Below are 21,403 nucleotides of genomic sequence, written 5' to 3'. Positions count from 1 at the left end.
GATGTAGACAATTAATTCGAAGCTTTTAGCTGAAATCAATTACTCAAATTCAGCTCGGGGTCAATAAAACAAAATCCAGCTTGCATTTTTAGGCAGAAACCTCCTCTTTGAAATTCATTCAATTAGACATGAATGACTTTTCACTTTGTTGCATGAGGGAAAATGATCCAGAAAATGATTCTTTGATATATGTGTATTTGGGGCGTTGATTGACCAACATTTGTTCAGTTTCAGTTCAGGCCGCATGGGCCCTTTGCAAATTTTTGCGCGGCCCGCGAAAGCACCAATATAAAATCAACAAATAAAAGAGTGTGAGTATGCAGGAATACGTCCGGTAACAAAAATGTGTGCTAACAGAAGCATAATGGAAACCTATTTTACTGCGCAAATTTAATCACCACTTCCCGGCGAATACTACGGCTCGCTTAGTAAGTGTGGCATTCTTTCATTCCACTAGTTTGCTAATGTATGTTCATATGTGCGTTTTGCACACAAACATGTTGAGAGTTGTTTGACGTTTCACTACAATAGGTAATGAGAAATACATATTATTTTTGATATATTGGTGAAACAATTCATACTTCATCGTAGGCAAAATGAATAGAAAACCGAAAAAAGAAAAATTAATGAGGAAACCCGCGAATTTAATGAAAATCAATTCTTCGTGAATGATTACAATAAAGCACTATGCTCAATTTGCGAAAGACTCTATAAGCCTATTCAAAGACTTTAATTTGAGTCGCCAATACGGCAGGAAACACAAAAGTGAATATGATAAAGAATCTCAATTCATACAAAGTGAAATTTACAAGGAAAGGAATATTATTTACCAAATAACAAACGAGAACGGATACACCCAAAAGACAGTAGATATTACAAAATAGAATCGAAGAAAAAATACAGAACGAAGATCGAAGTACTCCAACAGATAAAACAATACAGCTATGGACTGCATTCACATACAAAGGTCACCAAACCAAAAAACATATTCAAACGCTTGAACATCAACGTCACTTCAAAGCCGAACGTGAAAATGACACAAAAAATTAGCAGCTATGAAAAGAAGACAAAAACCTAAACGGAGTGTATAGCATACAATGCTCAGATTGCAACAAATTTTGTATGGGCAAAACGAAGAAAAAACTGGTCCAAAAGTATAACGAGTACAAAAAAGCATTCATAATCCCAATAACATATAAATCAAACTTTGCAACACACGCCATACAAAACAAACATAACTTTCCCCCACCAGAAAACATCAAACTCATAAAACAAGTCAATGAAGGAAACCGTATGGACATCTAGAAAAACCTAACATCCATAAATTCAAAGTCATAATTTACTTATCGAGGAACAAATACAAATCAGAACACAAGAAGAACATTCAATATACTACACAATACATTCCTGAAAATAATTAACTAAGGATGTTACTTGATGTAACTCAAATACAGGCAAATTTAAAGAAACATCCGGATGATAGGAGGTGATGGAAACTAAGGCGTTCTAACCGTATAAAATTCCGAAGTTATAAAAAATGTCATAAAATAAATGTATTCATCTGTCGCGATTTTCAATGAATATTCATGAATAAGTTTGTTTTGTTATAAAAATAAATTTCCTCATGAAATGATGACCATTTTTTTTTCTAATACTGGATGAAACAGAACTCGAAAACATTTCATTTTGTTTTCTAATACTGGATTAATCAGAAATCGAAAACATTTTTTTTCAATGGAACAACTCCATGAATAGCTCTTTTTTTCCGGGAAACCGACCGTGAAAAGTAGTATCTAAATAGTTTCTTACTTGTCTAGAGTAAGGTGGTGGTGCTCCATCTCGTTGGAATACAATATACATATCGAATTCATTAGAATTCATTGATATTTAACTACATAATATAAGAGATAATAAGCTTGAGGTCAGTTCAGAAGATGCTCGAAATTGTTGCCTTGAACTTCTTGACATATGAACAGCCTATCCGATATTTCAGGCCAAACATTTTCGAACACAGTAGGTAACGTCAATATCTCCAGAAATATTTTCTATTCTCTGCCGTATATCCAATATTGAAGCAGGTTGAGTTCCGTACAGCTTTTGCTTCAAACAACCCCATAAAAAAGTCCAACGGTTTCAAATCTGGCGAGCAAGCTGGCTATTCTGTAGGACATCGATGGCAAACTAAATGAGAATTTTCTAACTAAACAAAAAATAACTCAAACCTTATCGAATTGTTGGAATTGACATATTGCAGATAAAAAGGAATATTTCTAGAAATATAGATATTAATGTGTTTGTCTTCAGGAAATTATTGAATGTTTTGCCATTTTGTAGTAGGTGAAGATATTGACTTCATTTTATGGAGTTGTGAAGTATTTGTTAGAAGCTTCAAAATGATATGTCACAAGACCCACCTTTCATTTTTTCCCAGATGACGCCCAGTCGCCATCTTGAAAGTTTCATTTATTAATTTCACTTCAAAATAAAGTATTCATGCATTAATTTCATTATTCCAAATTTCAATTTTTTGAGTCAACTCGTTCAAAAAATAAAAGGATGAGGACATGAAAGAAATGCACTATATACTTCTGGAATATGTCATATCATCCGTCGGAGACATTTCTTGATGTAGTTCAATAGATTTTTCATCTGTTTCTGTTCGTCAGGGACAGTGTTGCATCACAATGTTACAATTGTAATATTTCTTTCTGTTACGATTTGTACACTCTTGCTACCAACATTTTGAAATAAACGTTTGACATGTAATAATTTAAAATCCGACATCTCTTATCATTTCAGACATGTATACTCGAAGAGCATCCGTGAAAAAATGTAATTTCAGATTACCATATTTCACTGTATTAAGTTTTTACACTATTTTATGAAATGTTATCACATACCTATAGATGTTCAGTTATCGAAGAAACACTCATGTATTAGTATTTTCCGTCTCCCAACCCAACAAACACTACATTTTTGGCAACCCAACAAACACTACATATTTGAATAGTGTTGAGAATCACACGTTAACAGGTAAGACCTCGTTAGTCCTTAGCTCGCAGAAGTTTCGACTTCTGAGGGTCGTTCGTAAGGGTGCGGCAGCTGGTTAACGGAAAAAACAGAACAGAACAGATAAAACCTAGAAACTTTACTGTTTCAGAAATATTTTTTTATTTCTTAAGTACACCGAATCTTTATATTTCGTTGTTAAAATAGAGCCGGTTTTGGGTCGAATAAAGGAGTTGCTGGCTGTTAGGAGGACCTGCTCATATTACGTTTGCTCACATGCTTTGCAGGACTCGACAAAATTCAGTGACATGCCTCAAAAACTGATATCCTCTGAAGAACTTGAATCGCTGAAATATCTGTTTAGTTTGGAATCCAAACAGATAAGTTCATTTTCAGGAAAAAATATTTTAGGGCGATTGTTTCGGTACCTTTTTTCTGTATCTTATTATTCTCATTTACTGATGCGTTCAGGAAAACTCGAGAGTACAACTGAGACATACGGTTACCCATTCGTTTTATATGAATAACCTCAAAATTTACGCCTCTGCAAGAGGCTCTTCATCAGCCCTCGAGAGTGATGAAAAAGTACATGCATACAAGGTATTGATTTTGTGATAAATATATAACGATCAATCTCAAAAGAGAACGATGCGGGGATTAAATCATAGCAGAAATTTGGGTTTTTTTCATCAAGGTAGCTGCCCAAGCGTTATATGTACTAGGTTCAGTTTTCGATAGTGGACGAGGTGAATACAACTCACTCTACGTGTCAGAACTTGTTCAACAGAAGGTTCACGTAGGTGCGGCGGAGATATTCTCATTATTGCGACAACACAAAGATGGGTCGATGCAAGGAACCACCTTCAACAACATTGAAGACCTCGGTATATCAAAGTTCCCCAACTTTTCCTTCATGGAGTCTATTAGGCTGACCACGCTCACAATGATGTTGCCTTGGACACATTAGTCTATTATAGTCGAGTAATGGTTATAGAAGTTTTCAACAACAGGTGAGGGGCCTGAGACCCGAAGCATTTTCAGCATATGCGGTCTGAGACTGTACCAATCGATGTGATCTTTCATTACTTTCGATACTGATTCAGAATCGATAAGAGGCTGGTACTGCCCTATTCTTCGGAAAATATCGAATCTGTGTAGAATGAGGAGTGCCAAATGTATTGAAGCTATTCATTCGTCACCCCCAGGCTGATATTCAATAAAGCTGATTCAGTCTTTTTCGACCATTGAAGTGAAGTTTTCAGCTCTGGATGAAACGAATATCTCCACTATATTGGGGTTTATCCCCTTGAATTCGAACTTCAATTATTCTAAACAAGAAAAACTCCTGTGTTTGCTGTATGTATTTATTGTTCACTTTCTTGTTCATTACTACACAACCGTCGTGGACTGTATGATATTTTACTCTGCTTGAATCGCACAAAATGTTATTATCAACACCAATTCAAATATCTAAAACCCAACATGTAGCAAGAGTAAGAAATCTACCTAGATACATAAGGGTGATGCTGTTGTTCGATAACGAAAAAGCATTCGCCTACAAATACAAGACAGTAAATGTTGCCAGATTTTGAACGTCAACACGAAATATAAAAAGTTATGATATTCTGAACATACCCCTCGCTTCGAAAGGGTGCCTTCCAACAATACTAAAGGAATGCACTATATATGATTAACCTAAGCTACAATCCATTGTACATAACAGTTTATGGAATGCATATCGTCACTCTACCGCAGCCACTTCGACTTCAGGAAGTGGACATAGTTTTGTTACGGCACGCTTCACTTCACCATTTGAAGTTTTTACAGTGACGACTCGAACCATTGCACCTGGACCAGGAAAAACGTTGCTAACTCTTCCCATCCGCCAATACAACGGGGCCAGATTATCGTCCTTGATGAGGACGAGTTGTCCAACTTGTAGGTTGACTTCCTCCTTCGTCCATTTACATCGTTGTTGCAGTTCAGTGATATATTCAGATGACCAGCGGGACTAGAAATGTTGAAGAAACATTTGGAGATGTTGAAACTTGGACAGTCTGTTGGTTGAAACTTCCCGTACATCTGGGTCTGGTAACGAAGTCAAACGTCGTCCAATAAGGAAATGGGAAGGAGTAAGGACATCCATATCATTAGGGCTGGATGATAAAGGGAATAGCGGACGTGAATTGAGAATTGCCTCAATTTGGGTGATTAAAGTTGAGAATCCTTCATATGTTAACGAACCTTTACCCAATATTTTCTTTGAATGATGTTTACAAGACTTAACACCTGCCTCCCATAAACCTCCAAAATTCAGGGAATTTGCTGGAATGAATTTCTAAGTTATTCCTACATTTTCAATATTATTTTTTGAAAAATCTGCCTGGTTTTCAAAAAACGCACCTAGTTGCTCAAGTTCAGCATCAGCTCCAATAAAGTTAGACCCATTGTCAGAAACCACTTGGGATGGTTCACCTCGCCTAGAAACAAATCGCCGAAATGTTGTCAAGTTCGATACAATCTCTAAGTGGATTGCTTTGGTAGAAAAACAAATGAATAGGCAAATATAACGTTTATTAACCTTAGCACCTCTACCGTGGATATGTTTTATAATAAAAGGACCAGCATAGTCTGTACCAGTTATATGAAATGAAAAAGTATGGGTTACTCTCTCCTTTGGAAGTACACCCATAACTTGTTGAAGTGATTTCTGATTGACCCTGAAAAATGTTACACATTGATGTGTAACCCTCCTAGCCAAATTCCTGACAACTAAAACCCAAAAGTAGTTTTCGCGAATTGAACTCAATACCAACTCCACCGTGAAGTAATTTTTCATGTTCGGACTCAAACAGCAACAAAGACAACCTATGTTTGCCCGACAATAACATAGGATGCTTTTTCGAATAATCCAGCATAGATAATTGCAATCGTCCCCCCACCTTGAGTATCCCTTCTTTATCAATGAAGGGGTTCAATTTATGCAAATTTTTATTTGACAGTCCTTTATTTCCAGTGAGGTTAGATATCTCTCTAAAAAATGATTCATGCTGCCCAATATTTATTAGTACCTTCATAACTTCATCTAGTTCTTCAGCAGTTTAATAGTTAGAACCCACATGATTATTTGTTTTCACCTTGTGAGTCCACCTCAAACATATAGCTATTACTCTTTTCAGTCGAGCCAAGCAACTGTAGTTTTGAAATGAAAAAGTTATGATTGAAGTCACCTGACTCATCTTGACCAACTTCTTCAATTCCGGCGCAAGTCTTCGCTGATTAATGCCATTCCACCGGACCATTCAGACCTTTCTGATGGAAGCCACTCAGGACCATTCCACCACATATGTGAATTTTTGATTTCAGCAGGATACATACCTCTTGATATAATTTCTGTTGGATTATGTTCTGAACTAACATAATTCCATTCTTGTGAGGTGGAAAAATTCTGTACTTGATTCTTTGACTGTTGTAACCAGTTTTACGAGCAGAAGAGCTCCACATAGTTCCAATTTCGGGATCGTAATGGACTTTAGAGATGCAACCTTGACTTCAGAACAGGTACTTCCATTGATACTACCATCTGTTCCGATACTTCTTAAATATACACAAGCACCATATGCTTGCGATGATGCGTCTGAAAATCCATGGATATCCACTTGAACATAATTGACATTAGAGTATGTCGTAGGATGCTCAATTTTTTCCATTGGTAATCCAATACCAATGGCAATGTTTCATCCCAAGATAATTTTTCACACCACAGTTCTTGCATCAGTGTCTTTGCTATCATAACAAAATGTGCTACCAAACCGAGTGGATCAAATATCTTAGAAATATCAGATAATATGGTGCGTTTTGTATGTTTGTTTCTATATATTGGAAAATCTATTGAAAATTTCAAGACATCCTGTTTGGACTGCCAATATAATCCCAAAGTTTCACTTTGATCCTTTTCTCCGAAATGAACAACATTGTCATCAACCAAAGTACTATTGATTTGGTGAAGGAGGACCTCATGGTTTGACACCCATTTTCTTTAAGTTCATTCCGCCCGCTCGGAGGACGAAGGAAATGTCCCGACATAAGGCAAGAGCCGTCTCTGCGGATTCCACACCAGTTAACATATCATCAACATAGAAGTCTTCTGAAATGACCTCAGCGGCGGCTGGATATTCAGATGAATGCTCAACGCCTAGTTGTTTCAAGCATCGTATTGCTAGGAACAGGGCTGACCGTGTTCCATACGTTACGGTATTCAGAGTGTACTCCTTCAACTCATCAGAAGGATTTGCTCTCCAAACTATTATTTGATAAACTCGATGTTTTGCATCAATCCATACCATGCGGTACATCTTTACAATGTCCGCGCATAACACCACTGAATGTTTTCTGAACCTCAATAAAACCATAAACAAATCATCTTGTGACTTTGGCCCTGTGTATTGAATATCGTTCAGAGAAAGTCCAGAAGATGTTTTCGAGGAACCATCGAAGACTACTCGAAGTTTGTAGTTGAGCTACTCTCATTGAGTACTCCATGATGAAGTAAGTAGAAGAATAATTCTCCTACTAATACTCCACTCTCTGACATATGTCCCATTCTAAAATACTCCTCCATGAATTCTACATACATTTCTCGCATTCGCGGACTTTTTTGCAGTCTGCTTTCTAGAGCCATGAGTCGGTTGACAGCATAGTGTTTTGATTCGCCCAGTTCAAGAGAAGATCGTTCGAATGAAATCTGAACAATAAACTTACCATCTTCTCCCCTTTTAGTGGATTTACACTCCCGGTCTTCTCTCGAAATAATTAGGAAAGGTTCAGGATTAGGGGTAGAATATATCTCCCAAAACTTCTCTAACTGAGATTGTATGTCAATCAGGGCCATGTTACATCGAACAGTACTTTTTTGTCTCATCAATGTGAGCGGACCTGACACTACCTATCCCATGTGATTTTTCTGAAGAGTTGGTTGACCTCTTCTCAACTTGAACTGACCCACACATAACAAATTATAAAATACTTCTGCACCAAGAAGCATATCGATTTTGCCTGAATAGGCATATCCAGGATCTGCCAATTTAATATTGGTTGGAATATCCAAATGTGGAATATGAAGCACATGACTTGGGATCGAATCACTAATTGTAGGAACAATCAAACATGAAATTTTCCTTTGAAAGTCATTATAACAAGATTTAAACATGATGGTGCCCTTATGCTTGATGTTGTTAACATTTTGGTTTATACCAACGATCGAAATATTGACAGGATATTTTTGTAAACCCAATAGTCCAAAACAATCTTTTGTGATGAGATTAGACTGAGATCCGTTGTCTAACAATGCCCTACAGCAATGGGAAACTCCATCTGAACCAAAAACCTCAAAAACTACCGTCGACAATAAGACCTCATTACTTCCAACACAGGAACCAAGAAAAATGTGTTTCCTGTTCTAACGGTCCCGGTTTGGATTCCTCAGATCTAGTTTCGATTTGAGTATTGTTTTGATGAGTCGCTATTGATGACTTACTTACAGTATCATGATATTGAGTATGGACATCATGCTGCAACAGCGAATGATGTTTAGCTCTACACTTTCTGCATGTACCTGCATTACACTCCTTAGTTATATGATTGGCTTTCCTCAAACAGTTCAAACCCTAATCTTTTAGCCCTAATCTTTTAGCTTGATCAAATCTCGAATGTGATGTTAGTTTCAGAAAATCAGGGCAATTCGTTATATAATGTTCACTATTACAAAACCCACAACATTGTCCTAATGTACCCAAAAATGTTTTATCAACATTAGATTTCGTTTGGTATCTAGACTCATTGTTTTCATCTTTATATTTATTTCTTTCAATGTTTTGCAACATGTCTATCCTATTTTTCAGAAATTCTTTAAAACTACCTAACGATGGAACTTTTCCTTTCGGTTTTTGTTCCTCCCAAACCCGAAAGGTTATACAATCAAATTTTTCTATCACAAGATATATGATGAGTAGATCCCATGAATTAGTTTCAATGCCTAATTTTTCCAGCGAAAATAATGTTTTCGTTATAGTATCATGCATATTTCGTAAGTTCAATGCAGATTCTTTATGAATTTCCTGGAATTTCACCAAAGATTTCAAATGAATGTTGACCAACATTGGCGTATTATTATATATTTCTCACAATAGTTTCCAAACCACTTCATGATTTTCCGCTGGAACATTCACCATTTCACACACATTTTGTTCTTCTCCTTGAAGAACACCTTTCAGAAAATGGAATTTCTCTATATTTGATATAAAAAAATTACTGTCTACCAGAGATTCAAATGTGTCTCTAAACTCTAACCAGTTTTCCAAATCACCACTATAAGAAGTTATCGGAATCGATGGTTACCTAGGTCTTGCAGCAAGGGAAACCATACCCGGTGTAGACTCCAGTGGGCTTACACTATTATCACCACCTATATCATGCCATTGTTTATTAGGCACACTTGCAACATCAAAATTGTTTGTGATACTCCTAAAACCAGCCAAATTTTTTTTTCTTCTCGCAGTGTTTTTATAAAACATATCTTCAAAATTTAATCTACTCTCAGCTTCAATATGATAATCCTCATCAGTAACAAGTATATCTATCTCACTTTGGATTTGCTCGAATTCGTCAAGCAAACACGAAACTCTTTCTAATCGTGAATCTAGTTCCACTATCGAATCATCATTGATTGAGTTTTGGTGTTGAGCAAAATCCTCCAGAAACTTAATGAAATTTGTTAATTTTCCCTTAACAATACCTCTTTTGCGATTAAGAACTTTTAATTGATTTTCTAACATGATTCACTAATTAAATTCAATCACCCAAATTGATGAACAGGAATATAAAAAACAGTAGAACAGTACAAATTGTTATCTCCGCCACTGTTTCACGGCGGCTATGCTTCACCAGGTATCGTATCCACACTCGATACCGCCTTCAATGACTCGACTCCACTCCAATGACTTCCACAGAGATGCACTACGTGTTTCAGTTCGTGCTTTTTACCGTCCAATTAATTCTCCACTTGAAATAGTTCAATACCAATCGACAGCAAACAATTGAATTTGAAAAGCTGAAAAACTTTTCTCGAATATATTTCAATCTCCAAATAAATATCCAGGCTCGTATGGACCACTATGTTGGGGTTTATCCCCTTGAATTCGAACTCCAATCTAAACAAGAAAAACTCCAGTGTTTGCTTCTGTATTTATTGTTCACTTTCTTGTTTATTACGACACAAGCGTCGTGGACTGTATGATATTTTACTCTGCTTGAGTAAAATATCATACACACTTAGATTTTCTCTTTGTACTCCGTAGAATATATCTATATCTCTGTTGAAATTGTTTTTGTGATTATTGTAGTCCTTGGTAAAATAATCCGTTTCCTACTCTTGAATCTTATGATTATAGTGACTTTCCGTAATACGGCAGACATCTTAGATGTAAAAATGCAGAAGGGCATATGATTCTCAGGATCGATAATCACTAACCTCATGGTGTAGGATGTGGTCTATATCTGATGACACCGATACGCTCTTTCAATGTGTCAGAACTCCATATCGAAGCCCAATCGGCATGACCCTATCGATAAATAATATTCTTATTATACTTTCAGGCAGGAAGAAATTGAGGATTTACATCAAAATAACTATGTTTACCACAAAATAAGAGTTGAATTTTCATTCAGAAAATGAAAAATTACCGTCGCTCACAAAGTGCTGCAACAGACGTTATTTCAATATCTCAGAATCAACCAATGCCAGAAATTCAACAATTTGTATTTTCTGCTCGCCGAACTATACGTAATCTGCGTTCCGGCCCGAAGGAAAATAAACGTTGCTATTTCCTCAACGGACCATTGATCAAAGTCCGAAAACAGCTGCCAATGACCAATACGGTCGAGGAAGTCGTTCCTTGGACGGTTTATAACAGGGCCTTAGGGCCAGCCCCCAACTTTATCACCCTCTTCGTGTTGTAGAAACACACACTAGGTCGCACGGAGGTTAAGGACTCGGGGGTGTCGTTTAAAATCCTCTGATCCGGCAAATTGCCGCTGATTACCCGTAATTGTACTTGGAGACGGGAAATGAATTTTATACCGTAGTCAGGCACGTGTAAGGCTCGTTTGATGTGAATATGTAATTCCAGTTTGTATTTACGGCATATACGAGTCGGTTTGACAGTTACTTTGAAAACGGTAATGGTCCAATTATATGTAGTAAATTATGTTTTTACTCAGTACCAATTTCCAGAATGTTAATGTGCATCTTGCATCACGAAATTTCTTTTGTTTTATTCTCTGAAAGACAATTTTGGTGGAGTAATCAATGTTTTCGACTGTTTTTCAACCTTCCACAAGCTGACAAATGAACAAAATTCAATCAATAGATATGAAAATGAATCGTACCTGTTTGCCATTGCTGAGGCTGGAGATTGAAGAGGAAAACATGAACCAAACCTGAAATATCAAGAAACATCTTATACTCGTATGTATGTAGATGTATGTATATACTCGTATTCATGTAGATTATTCAATATAACTCCTGGATATTTCATTCTCTTGATGTGTTTAGGGAAGTCAATTATTCTGAAAAAGCTTTATAAAGAAATAAAGAAAATAGAAAAAAATTTCTTATGTTTTTTACCCATTTTATTTGTAACTAACGTTACTGCAGTTTCGTCATGTTCGTCATTTTCATGTCCGTATAGGACGAAACTGCAGTAACGTTAGTTACAAATGAAAGTGGTGAAAAACATAGAAAGTTTCTCTTCTCAATAAACTGTTCATTGTATAAGTTTGAAAATGTATGTATAGGACGAAACCGCAGTAACGTTAGTTACAAATAAAAGTGGTAAAAAACATAGAAAGTTTCTTTTCTCCTTTCTTCATTATGATTTCCTACCAAGTAGTAACGGCTGCATCCATCACTTTGTAAAGGAATTCAATCTTTCCATTGATCATTCACTCTGCAGAAAACATTGAACCACACCGATTAATTGACTTGATTGAAGTGGTTACACATTAAATTTTTGGAGTGAACTTTTCAGTTCGCCCTTTAGCTTTCTGAAAGGTTTTACACCCAGATAACTATAGGCCAGTCGCTTTGCTATCAGTGATATCAAAAATCATGAAAAAGTCTTCGACCACCATATTCTCAAATCTTTGGAAGGCTTCAACATCTTGAGCGATCATCAATATGGCTTCCGGAAACAAAGATCAACTGGCGTCCTTCTATCGTATGTCGACCATTTTTGGAATAACGCAATCGAAAAACATGGAGAATCATGCTTGATATTTCTAAGGCATTTGATCGTGTGTAGCATGAATGTTTGCTCGATGCTATGGCTTGTCAGATCATTTCGGTGTATGGCTCTTCAGTTTCCTGAAAGAATTTTCCCTGCAAGTGGCCGTCGATGGATATCTGTCGAATACTTTTACCATCGACGCTGGTGTTCCCCAGGGATCCATATTGTCTCTAACCTTCTTTTTATTAAAAAGATTTGGAAAAGCTGAATACACTTATTTGAATTAATGAATCGAAGAGGTTTTTGTATTGAAGTGTATAATTTTTTAAAATTCTTGCAAAGCGCTTTCGACTTTCGTCATCATCAGTGCTCACCTGAAAGTAAGTGATCTAGTTGAAAAGGGAATTTAGTGATAATTGAAGTTGTAAAATTTTTTAAGGTTAACAAATTTGGAAAAAATTGTTTGAGATTACTTACTTGTCAGGCAACAGGAAGTATCAAATTAAGTAAATTGCACATTTGTAATATTTGACTTATATAAAACAAAATAGGCTTATAGCCAAGAAAATACATTTGGTTCAGTCAAAGTATCATATGAAGAAGGACAACTTGAGACAGAATGTGTCAAGTGTCATGTTAAAATAATGGTACCAACTCGAGGAGTGATCCATTATGGATTTGATTGAATATGTAGTGGAAAAATATTGAATAAATTATATTAATAAACTGTGATTAATTAATAATTCATAATCCTCTTATGAAGGGAAAGGAAATCTCTGTTTAAGTTTACTTGAATATTCAAACAATGATCATTGTTGGAAATCTCCAACTCTTCAAACAAGTCAAGTCTAAGGAAATTTTTATTATCTATTTTATGTAATATTTTTGGAATTTCTATTGGGACTAAAGTTGTGATTGTGAAATTTTATGTGGTGGCCAAAAGCAGATTTGTCAGGTTTTTTAAAATGTTCATTAGTAGGAGATTTGAGCCGGTTCTAAGCCTCCCCCCACCACTATGACGTATTAATTGCTTTTTTATTGGTTGTTGTTTGGTGAAGTCAAGGTGATGTGACCTTGAAGGGTGTGGTGTATGGATCGTTCAGAAATTTTTTCCCGGTTCTAATCCTCCCCCCACCAATATGACGTATTATTTGCTTTTTTTTGTTGTGCAGTGAAGTCAAGGCGTTGTGACCTTGAAGTGTCTGGTGCATGGATCGTTCAGATTTTTTTTTCATATGAGATTTTGTGTGTGTATGTGTGTGTGTGTGTTAGAGAATGCACGGTACAGGGTTTCATCATGTGCTTGTTTGTCTATGTACAAACATACGTCTGCATACTTCGAAGATCCTCCAAGTAATGAATGCTCCATCGGTGTGAGGGCACCAAGTTAGTAGTGGAGTGACGTCACAGCAATAACCGTTCAACGGCTAGAGAGCGACATGTTCACTCCACGACGTGTGGCAGAGTAATGCGTATTCATCGGTCTGCTCTCACCTCCCTCGATGTAGTGAAGGATGTGACGTAACGCCCCAGACTCGCCATCAATGGTGACACGCAGGCGGGCGAGGACTGTGCTAACGTCTGTCTTCTCCGAGAGCGCAACGACAATTGCTTGTTCGGCTATCGCTCTCGAAGCAGTGAATGATGTGACGTAACGCATCACCCTACCCTCGCTATTGATGGTGACACGCAGGCGGGCGAGGACTGTGCAAACGTCTGCCCTCTCCGAGAGCGCAACGATCACTGCTTGCTCGTGCCGGCAACTGTTATCGCATCAAATTGGGAGATGGGCTTGGCTGTGACGTCAGGCATCTCTAGTGGATAGCAACTAGCAATGTGAACCTTTCACGGTTTCATGGTGGGGGTGACTCGCACTGTTTAATATAAAAGAAATGCCTGGCACACTATGAAATCAGTAGACGAATATATCTGCAGCAGTTAGCAATTGGTAGAGTGTTATTCAGTTCGTAATAGAAGGAAGACGGTGAGTGTATTTGTCTGTTGGAAATTGTTTATATTTTCATATATATTATCATCATGTCCGTTTCAAAAGTAGACTTGAATAAAATTAATAATTTGATTGTACAGGAGGTTGAAATACTAGAGCAAAAGGCCTTATCATCATTGCCAATTGATGAAGTGTACATAATTAAAAATATGTCAACTTATTCTACACGATTTGGTAAATCAATTTTATTAACTTTGCAAGATGTGAGCAATGATAAATTATTTAAAACATGGCTACCAAAACGTATTTCGTTGCAATTCAGTGATGACGATATATCTTGTATCAACTCATCAGGTGGTAAATATACGATGGTGTATTTAGGACAGAGCCAACAAAGTTTTGCTGGCATGAAAACGCGATCTCTAGTTAAATTCAATATGATTGAATAATAATTGTAATAATTTATAGCGAATTTCTTTAGGTCATAGCTTACAAAGTTTTTTGGTGTGAAAACGCTAACTCTAGTCAAATTCAATATGATTGAATAATAATAGTAATTATAATGAATTTCTTATTGTTTTATTAATATTCATATATTAGATGATAATTATATGGAAATATAAACATTACTAACTTAGTTGAATACACCCACTTTGTAACTACAAGTAAAATGGGAATGTGAGTATTATATCACTGAAAAATTGGAGGTTGCTTATTGTTTTTTTTTATTCGATTTCAGTTCCACCATTTAAAGATGTGGATGCAGTACGCAAGTCAAGATTGGGTCGATGTTGTAGATCTCAAATCATCGGTTCAACATTTGTCGTCTAAATTGAAGGTGTTGGGTGATGGAGCCGAACATGCAAGCAATTATGATATGAGTGTATGCTATGATGAAAAACAAATCGAATTATGCCTTCGTGATGCTGAGAAGTATTGGAGTGGTGCAGAAGTTTGTAACAAATTTTTGGATAATGAATTGGAATTGTGGCAACTTTGTGAGGTTATGATTGAACTGAACCTAAGAAGATTCCTGTATAGCCTCCAACCATACTTGCCAGAATGGATTATTCATCACTTTGAATTGAATGATGAAAATCGAGAGGAAATTGAAGATGGTCGCGAAAATGATGATTATGAGGAAGAAGTTATTTTAGATAGTCTGTATGTTCCTGTATATCATAAATAATGTCAAATAAAAAACTTTGAATTATTTTCATGTTTTATTTATTTAAATCTCATGAAATACAATAGAAAATGATTACAAAACAATAAATATGATATAAAATACAATACATGATATAAGTCAGTTACAAATAAAAAAAAGATCATAAAACAGTATATGATAGAGTGAAAAAAAGTGTCAATATCTGCTATGAACTGAACCATCCAATGCATTGTATGTTAAAACTGTATCATGCAAAATTAATGCATATACTTTAGTGTTGTCTGGAAACTTGGTCTTCCTCGTCTCAAACTCAATCTTTATATCAATAGTTGATGATTTTGTTGCATTCGGTTGATGGGAACAATCGATGACGAATAGTGGATTCTCTCTAAATTGCCCAATGTCCATCAGAGGTTCACTCATATCTTTATCATAATAACTTCGCTGGAAACTCTCAAAAGCATAATAAGCAGGAGCATCAAGTTTTTCATCGAAATTCAAATTCCAACGCTCATATGGATAAACTTCAGAATTCAAGTATACTCGAATACTATTGATATCAGCAGTTGTGAATTTTGTAATATCCTGTGTTCTATCTTCAGATGTGGTAGTACTTTGGAATGCGATGATGACAAAACGAGGAGTTTCCAATGCATTAGTTGTTTTGATGGCCCATATGTCTGAAGAAGTCCCACGTAATGATGGTAGTTCATAGAGGTCCCACATACGATACGCCAACTTGATTTTGGCATTCAGACCGCTTTTGTTTATTCTACTCAAAAGTTTTAGCTTGTGTTTATCATCTGGTACAATATGTCTTATTTTCCATTCGATTTTATTTATTTCCAAATCAGCATCAACCTCACCTATATACGAGTTTTTGAATGATCGAGCGATAATCAAAATCAATTCCTGTTTGGCATTCAAGATACTTTTGTTGTAATCTTCAGCAAAACCCATCAAATATTTCAGTGGTAGTTTTCCACTGAAAACATGACTGTTTGTATCCAAGATATCTTGCTTCAATTGTGAAAGTCCCCAACCAGATGTCAATAATGTGTTAGCATGAGATTGTCAAAATGATATCATGGTTTTCATTGTAGATGTTATCCCAGGTTTTCTAACAACAGCCACTTGTTCACCACCCATTTCATAACGAATTTCGTCAAAGAGAAATGCAATTGCATTATTCGAGAGATAGCATGTTTTCGCTACATCTTTGGGGGTGAATTTACCTTTTATGTAAATGAAGCTGTCGGCAATATCTAGTATAACATCTTGATTATTGATTGCAATTCTGATTTCATCCGAATTCCTGAATAGCGGTGATCCATAGGGCTTATATGTGTGCTCATGTAAACTTATGAGAGAATGATCGAGCACTGGTTCATTGAATATATTCAACTTTTCACTGTTTGTTTCGAGCACCATTGTTATTTTCTCACTTTCAATCCAATCGATTTCAAAAATTTAAGATCACTCACAGACAGAGCGTTATGTGCTAACTGTTTAGCATACACTTGTGGAATGAGCTTCTTTTTATGCACACTTTTCTTTTTATGCACACCTTTCTTTTTGATAGTGCAACTCGTTTGGGATTGTTCAATGCGATTTTGTCTATTGTAAATGAAACCCATAACAACAGTTATTCGATTTTCTTCAATTCCAAAATAATGAAAATCTCTTCTTCACTTCCAAAATCGATAAGGTTATTTTTTTCATCCAAAATACGCACTGTAATGTTGTGAATCAATTGACGACCTTCTGGACTGACAGGCATATATATAATACTGTGTGGTTCTTTAGTAAGATTGTAGCCAGGTTCAACATCAATATCGAATGAGAAAAGAATGTGAGATTCTTCACCATTTATATATGAACCTGATATTATATTGCAATCTAAGCGGATAAGTCTCACAGTTGTAATGTTTATTGGTAATGATGATTCATGTATCTGATTTGGTGGAAATATTCCATGAGCGAACCCCATCATTTCTGCTATAGAATTTGGATGTGTCAGATCAATTTCATATTTGGATCGCATTTCACATTTGAATGTATTATTATTGGCGTGTAGATAGAAAATATCATCTGCAACGACATCATTTGGTTTTTTATCATGAAACAATCTGAACATGATATGTTTCTGTATGACGGCATTGATCTCTTCTATTTCGTAAGCACCACATGGAATTTCAATTGTCAACTTTTGGGGTATCGATGAGTTGTCATTACTGATTCTAAAACTAACTAAGTTATTCGCTTCAGTTATATTATTGATTGTATTGCATCCATAGAATCCCAAAAGTCCTAATCCATAACGACTGTTCCTATCCAATTCAATTGGTGGAAAAAAATCCGCACTCAAGACACTTGTCCCGACAGCTTGTAGCTCGAACTTTCGTGACATGACTGATGAATATTTTGAAACACATTTCAATTTATTATTGTACACAGCAACAGCACATTTGAGACAATTTACACTTTTTGGAAGGTGTTGTATTGTAATAAGTATCATTTTTATTGATACCAATATTCACATCCTCTATATTACAAATACAACACATAGATTTTCGAGGTATAGGACCATCATTAACATTCGAATCTGAATTTTGATCGTGGTGGTGCTCATAACAATATCTATGTTTCATTATATCGATGTCATCTTGCAGATGCTTAGGCAACTTTTCCCAAACATATGCAATCTCATGTGCAACACATGCAAGTATCACTTCCTTAGGCATATTTGCAAGCATCACTTTATCCATTTTTTTCAAGGTACCATATTTTGAAAACATTCTAAGTGAAAACCCCATTCCCTTGATAGCCTCCCGATCCAGTTTTGGTGTTGAATCCATTTTTATTTGGAAAATTATTTAGAGAGAAACTGCAAGCACAAGTGACCACAGAGAACTGTATTGAATTTCTGTTGTCGATCATAGTTATATTTGATTTTTACATTCGAACATTTTCGAAAGAATCGAGTCAATTCCAATGGTGGGGGTAGATCTCCAAAACTATCGAAATATGTGACTTCTTTCCCACATTTTTTATATGCCACCCAATGTGTTCCTGGTCCACTTATTCCATCTAAATTAACAATAGCTGTCTCGTTTTGTTTTGGACCTGAAGATGGTAATCTATCACGCATAAAAACACCACGAAAATGTGGAATTTTCATTTTTTGTGCATAATAACTGAGATCGAGATCAGTAAGAGGCCTCTGAGGTAGGGGTTCAATCAGTTTTTTGTTTTGTTTGTGGCTTTGTATGGTTTTAAATATAGTCCTAAACCTTTACGGTATGGTTTGAGATATATTCCACTTCCGCGTTTGCCTAATGCTACAGCCTCCATGGTTTTATTGTGACGATTGGCTTCCATTAAAGCCGCTCTGCTGGCTTTTGCCGAATTCACGGCCTTGGTAATACCAGCAGCGGCTCCCGCCAAACTTCCTAGTGCGGATAGTCCAGCAAAAATTGGTATCAATGGTAAAAGTCCACCGATCTTGGGAACAGGAATTATGCGTGGTGTGCGGATTTTCTTCTTTCCACCGGCAGCTTTAAGGTATTTACGTGCCGCCTGCAATGCCACAGTGATAGCTTTTTTGCTATTATTCGTCACAAATTGATTCCCACCAGCTTTCTTCAATACATTTCGCACTTTATGGACTATCCCAGCACCAAATGCAACTTTTTTAATATTATTTTTCTTCGATTGTTTCCTCTTACATTTTTTCTTATTGGTACTACAACCCATGCCCATATGTCTTTTCGCTTTCATAATGTTGGTGACAAGTAATGCAGCTGCTCTTTCCCCAATACTCGCGTCCTTTGATTTAACCCTATCCCAAGCGCTGTATTCAAGTTCTTTGTCGGCTAAATGTCTTGCTGCAAGATCAGATGGATGCTTAGAATATTGAATATCGTGTTTTTTGCATTCAATATCTAATTTATTGATTCCAGGATCGTTACGAGCTAAACGTTGTTTCAATTTTGTACCCGGTCCACAGTATTGATATCCTCCAGGTAGATGTAATTCGAAAGGAAGTTTGTTTATTAAATCATTAACAAAACCACAACCTCTTTTAATTTTACGATCACTTTCAATACGTCCGTATCGTTTGATGGTACACATTGAAATGAATAAGCTAATAACATTTATATAGTCTCCAACCACGGCACGATGCGCATTGTAAAACAGAAAGAAAAGTTTGCTGTAGATAATCTAGATGAGAAATTTGGGTGTGGATTGAATGGACAAAGAGTATTCAGACATGGTCCACTACTTCCATCATCAGTTCGAGGACTCATTATAGGACCTTCAAATTGTGGAAAGACGAATGCAATGATATCACTATTAACACATCCACAAGGATTGAGATTTAGAAATGTGTATCTCTATTCGAAGTCACTCAATCAACCTAAATATCAGTACTTGCGAAGTGTTTTGGAACCTATAAAAGGATTAGGTTTTTATACATTCAGCAATAATGCAGAAATAGTGGAACCCTCCGACGCTAAGCCTAATTCTGTTTTCATTTTCGATGATGTGATATGTGAAAAGCAAGATATTATTAGATCATATTTCTGTATGGGACGTCATAAGGATGTTGATTGTTTTTATCTAGCACAGACATATTCACGGGTACCCAAACAGTTAGTGCGTGACAATACCAATTTCATTATAATGTTCAAACAAGATGAGACGAATTTACATCACATTTATTCAGATCATGTTTCACCCGATGTAACATTCAAACAATTCCAATTGATGTGTGTTAAATGCTGGGAGGATCAATATGGATTTCTAGTAATTGATAAGGATAGAAAAATAGATGAAGGTAGATATCGCAAAGGATTCGATAGTTTTATATACCCATGATCTTGTTTTTGAAACTTATTCGATCACTGAATATTGTAGAGGTCACTTCATCAACGAATTGAGCTATAATTTAAAAAGGGCATTATGAATACAAAAAACGATTCTGAACATAAAAACAATGAAATGAATTTGAAACGTCAACTAGTAGAGACAACAGAAGCTGTCAGACAGAAATTCAACTCTATCAAGAATGATAATATTGAAAATCGTTCGACACTTGAAAGATTGTATGAGCCCATAATGAAACCATTGAATGTTTTATCATCAAACGCTACTTCTAAATCAGCAGTGTTATCACCAAATCGTGGATCTGTTCAATCTACTTCAAATTATCCCATGAGTACTCCAATAGGAAGAAAACAATCTTTTGATGGTGTATCATCTGTGAATAGTGACACGAGCACACTTCAAGACGATATGAGAACAACTCTATTCGAAACACCATCATCGTCCCACATCGATTCCTCGGATCCTGACATCTCACCTGTTATGAATGAAAGTGGTGAAGATGTTTTGATGAAACATTTGAATAATGTAAAATCTAGAAATCCAGCATATGATGGAACATTTGGCGTACGTATGGATCCAATTACACAAAAGCTGAAAATGGGAAGTCTAGTGGTACATTTCAAAGATGGAAACATTTCATTTTGGGATGCTAATAAAGTGAAAAAATATGAATGCGCAGGTAGTCCAGAATTATATGATATGATCTTTTTGAAGAATCCACAAGATGTTGATAATGAAGAAACTCGTCAAGTATATTCCAAAATATTGAAAATAACGAATGCTCCATATAAACAATATCATCTGAAGAATGGTTTTAAAAATACAAATTCTAAAAAATTTCGTGAGTCATCAAACCACTATTAGACTCACGACAATATCCAATTAGGAGTAGAAGTAAAATTGGTGGAGCACTCAAACGAGTGAAAATGGAGAAAACATATAATTCTAAACCTGCGAATTATGTGTACTGGAATTCACCGAAAGAGTTAGTTGCTCGCCTACGACTATTGGTAGCATCAAAGTCAGCTGGACATACCGGACATGATAATGAAATAATTTCAATAATTGAAGAATTACGTGAAGAAGGTATAATATATTAATATA

This window comes from Leptinotarsa decemlineata, unplaced genomic scaffold (assembly GCF_025532065.1).
Source record: "Leptinotarsa decemlineata unplaced genomic scaffold, Ldec_3_MD MMD2_P_RNA_scaffold_12, whole genome shotgun sequence".
Classification (NCBI taxonomy): domain Eukaryota; kingdom Metazoa; phylum Arthropoda; class Insecta; order Coleoptera; family Chrysomelidae; genus Leptinotarsa; species Leptinotarsa decemlineata.
This window is presented reverse-complemented; position numbering follows the sequence as displayed.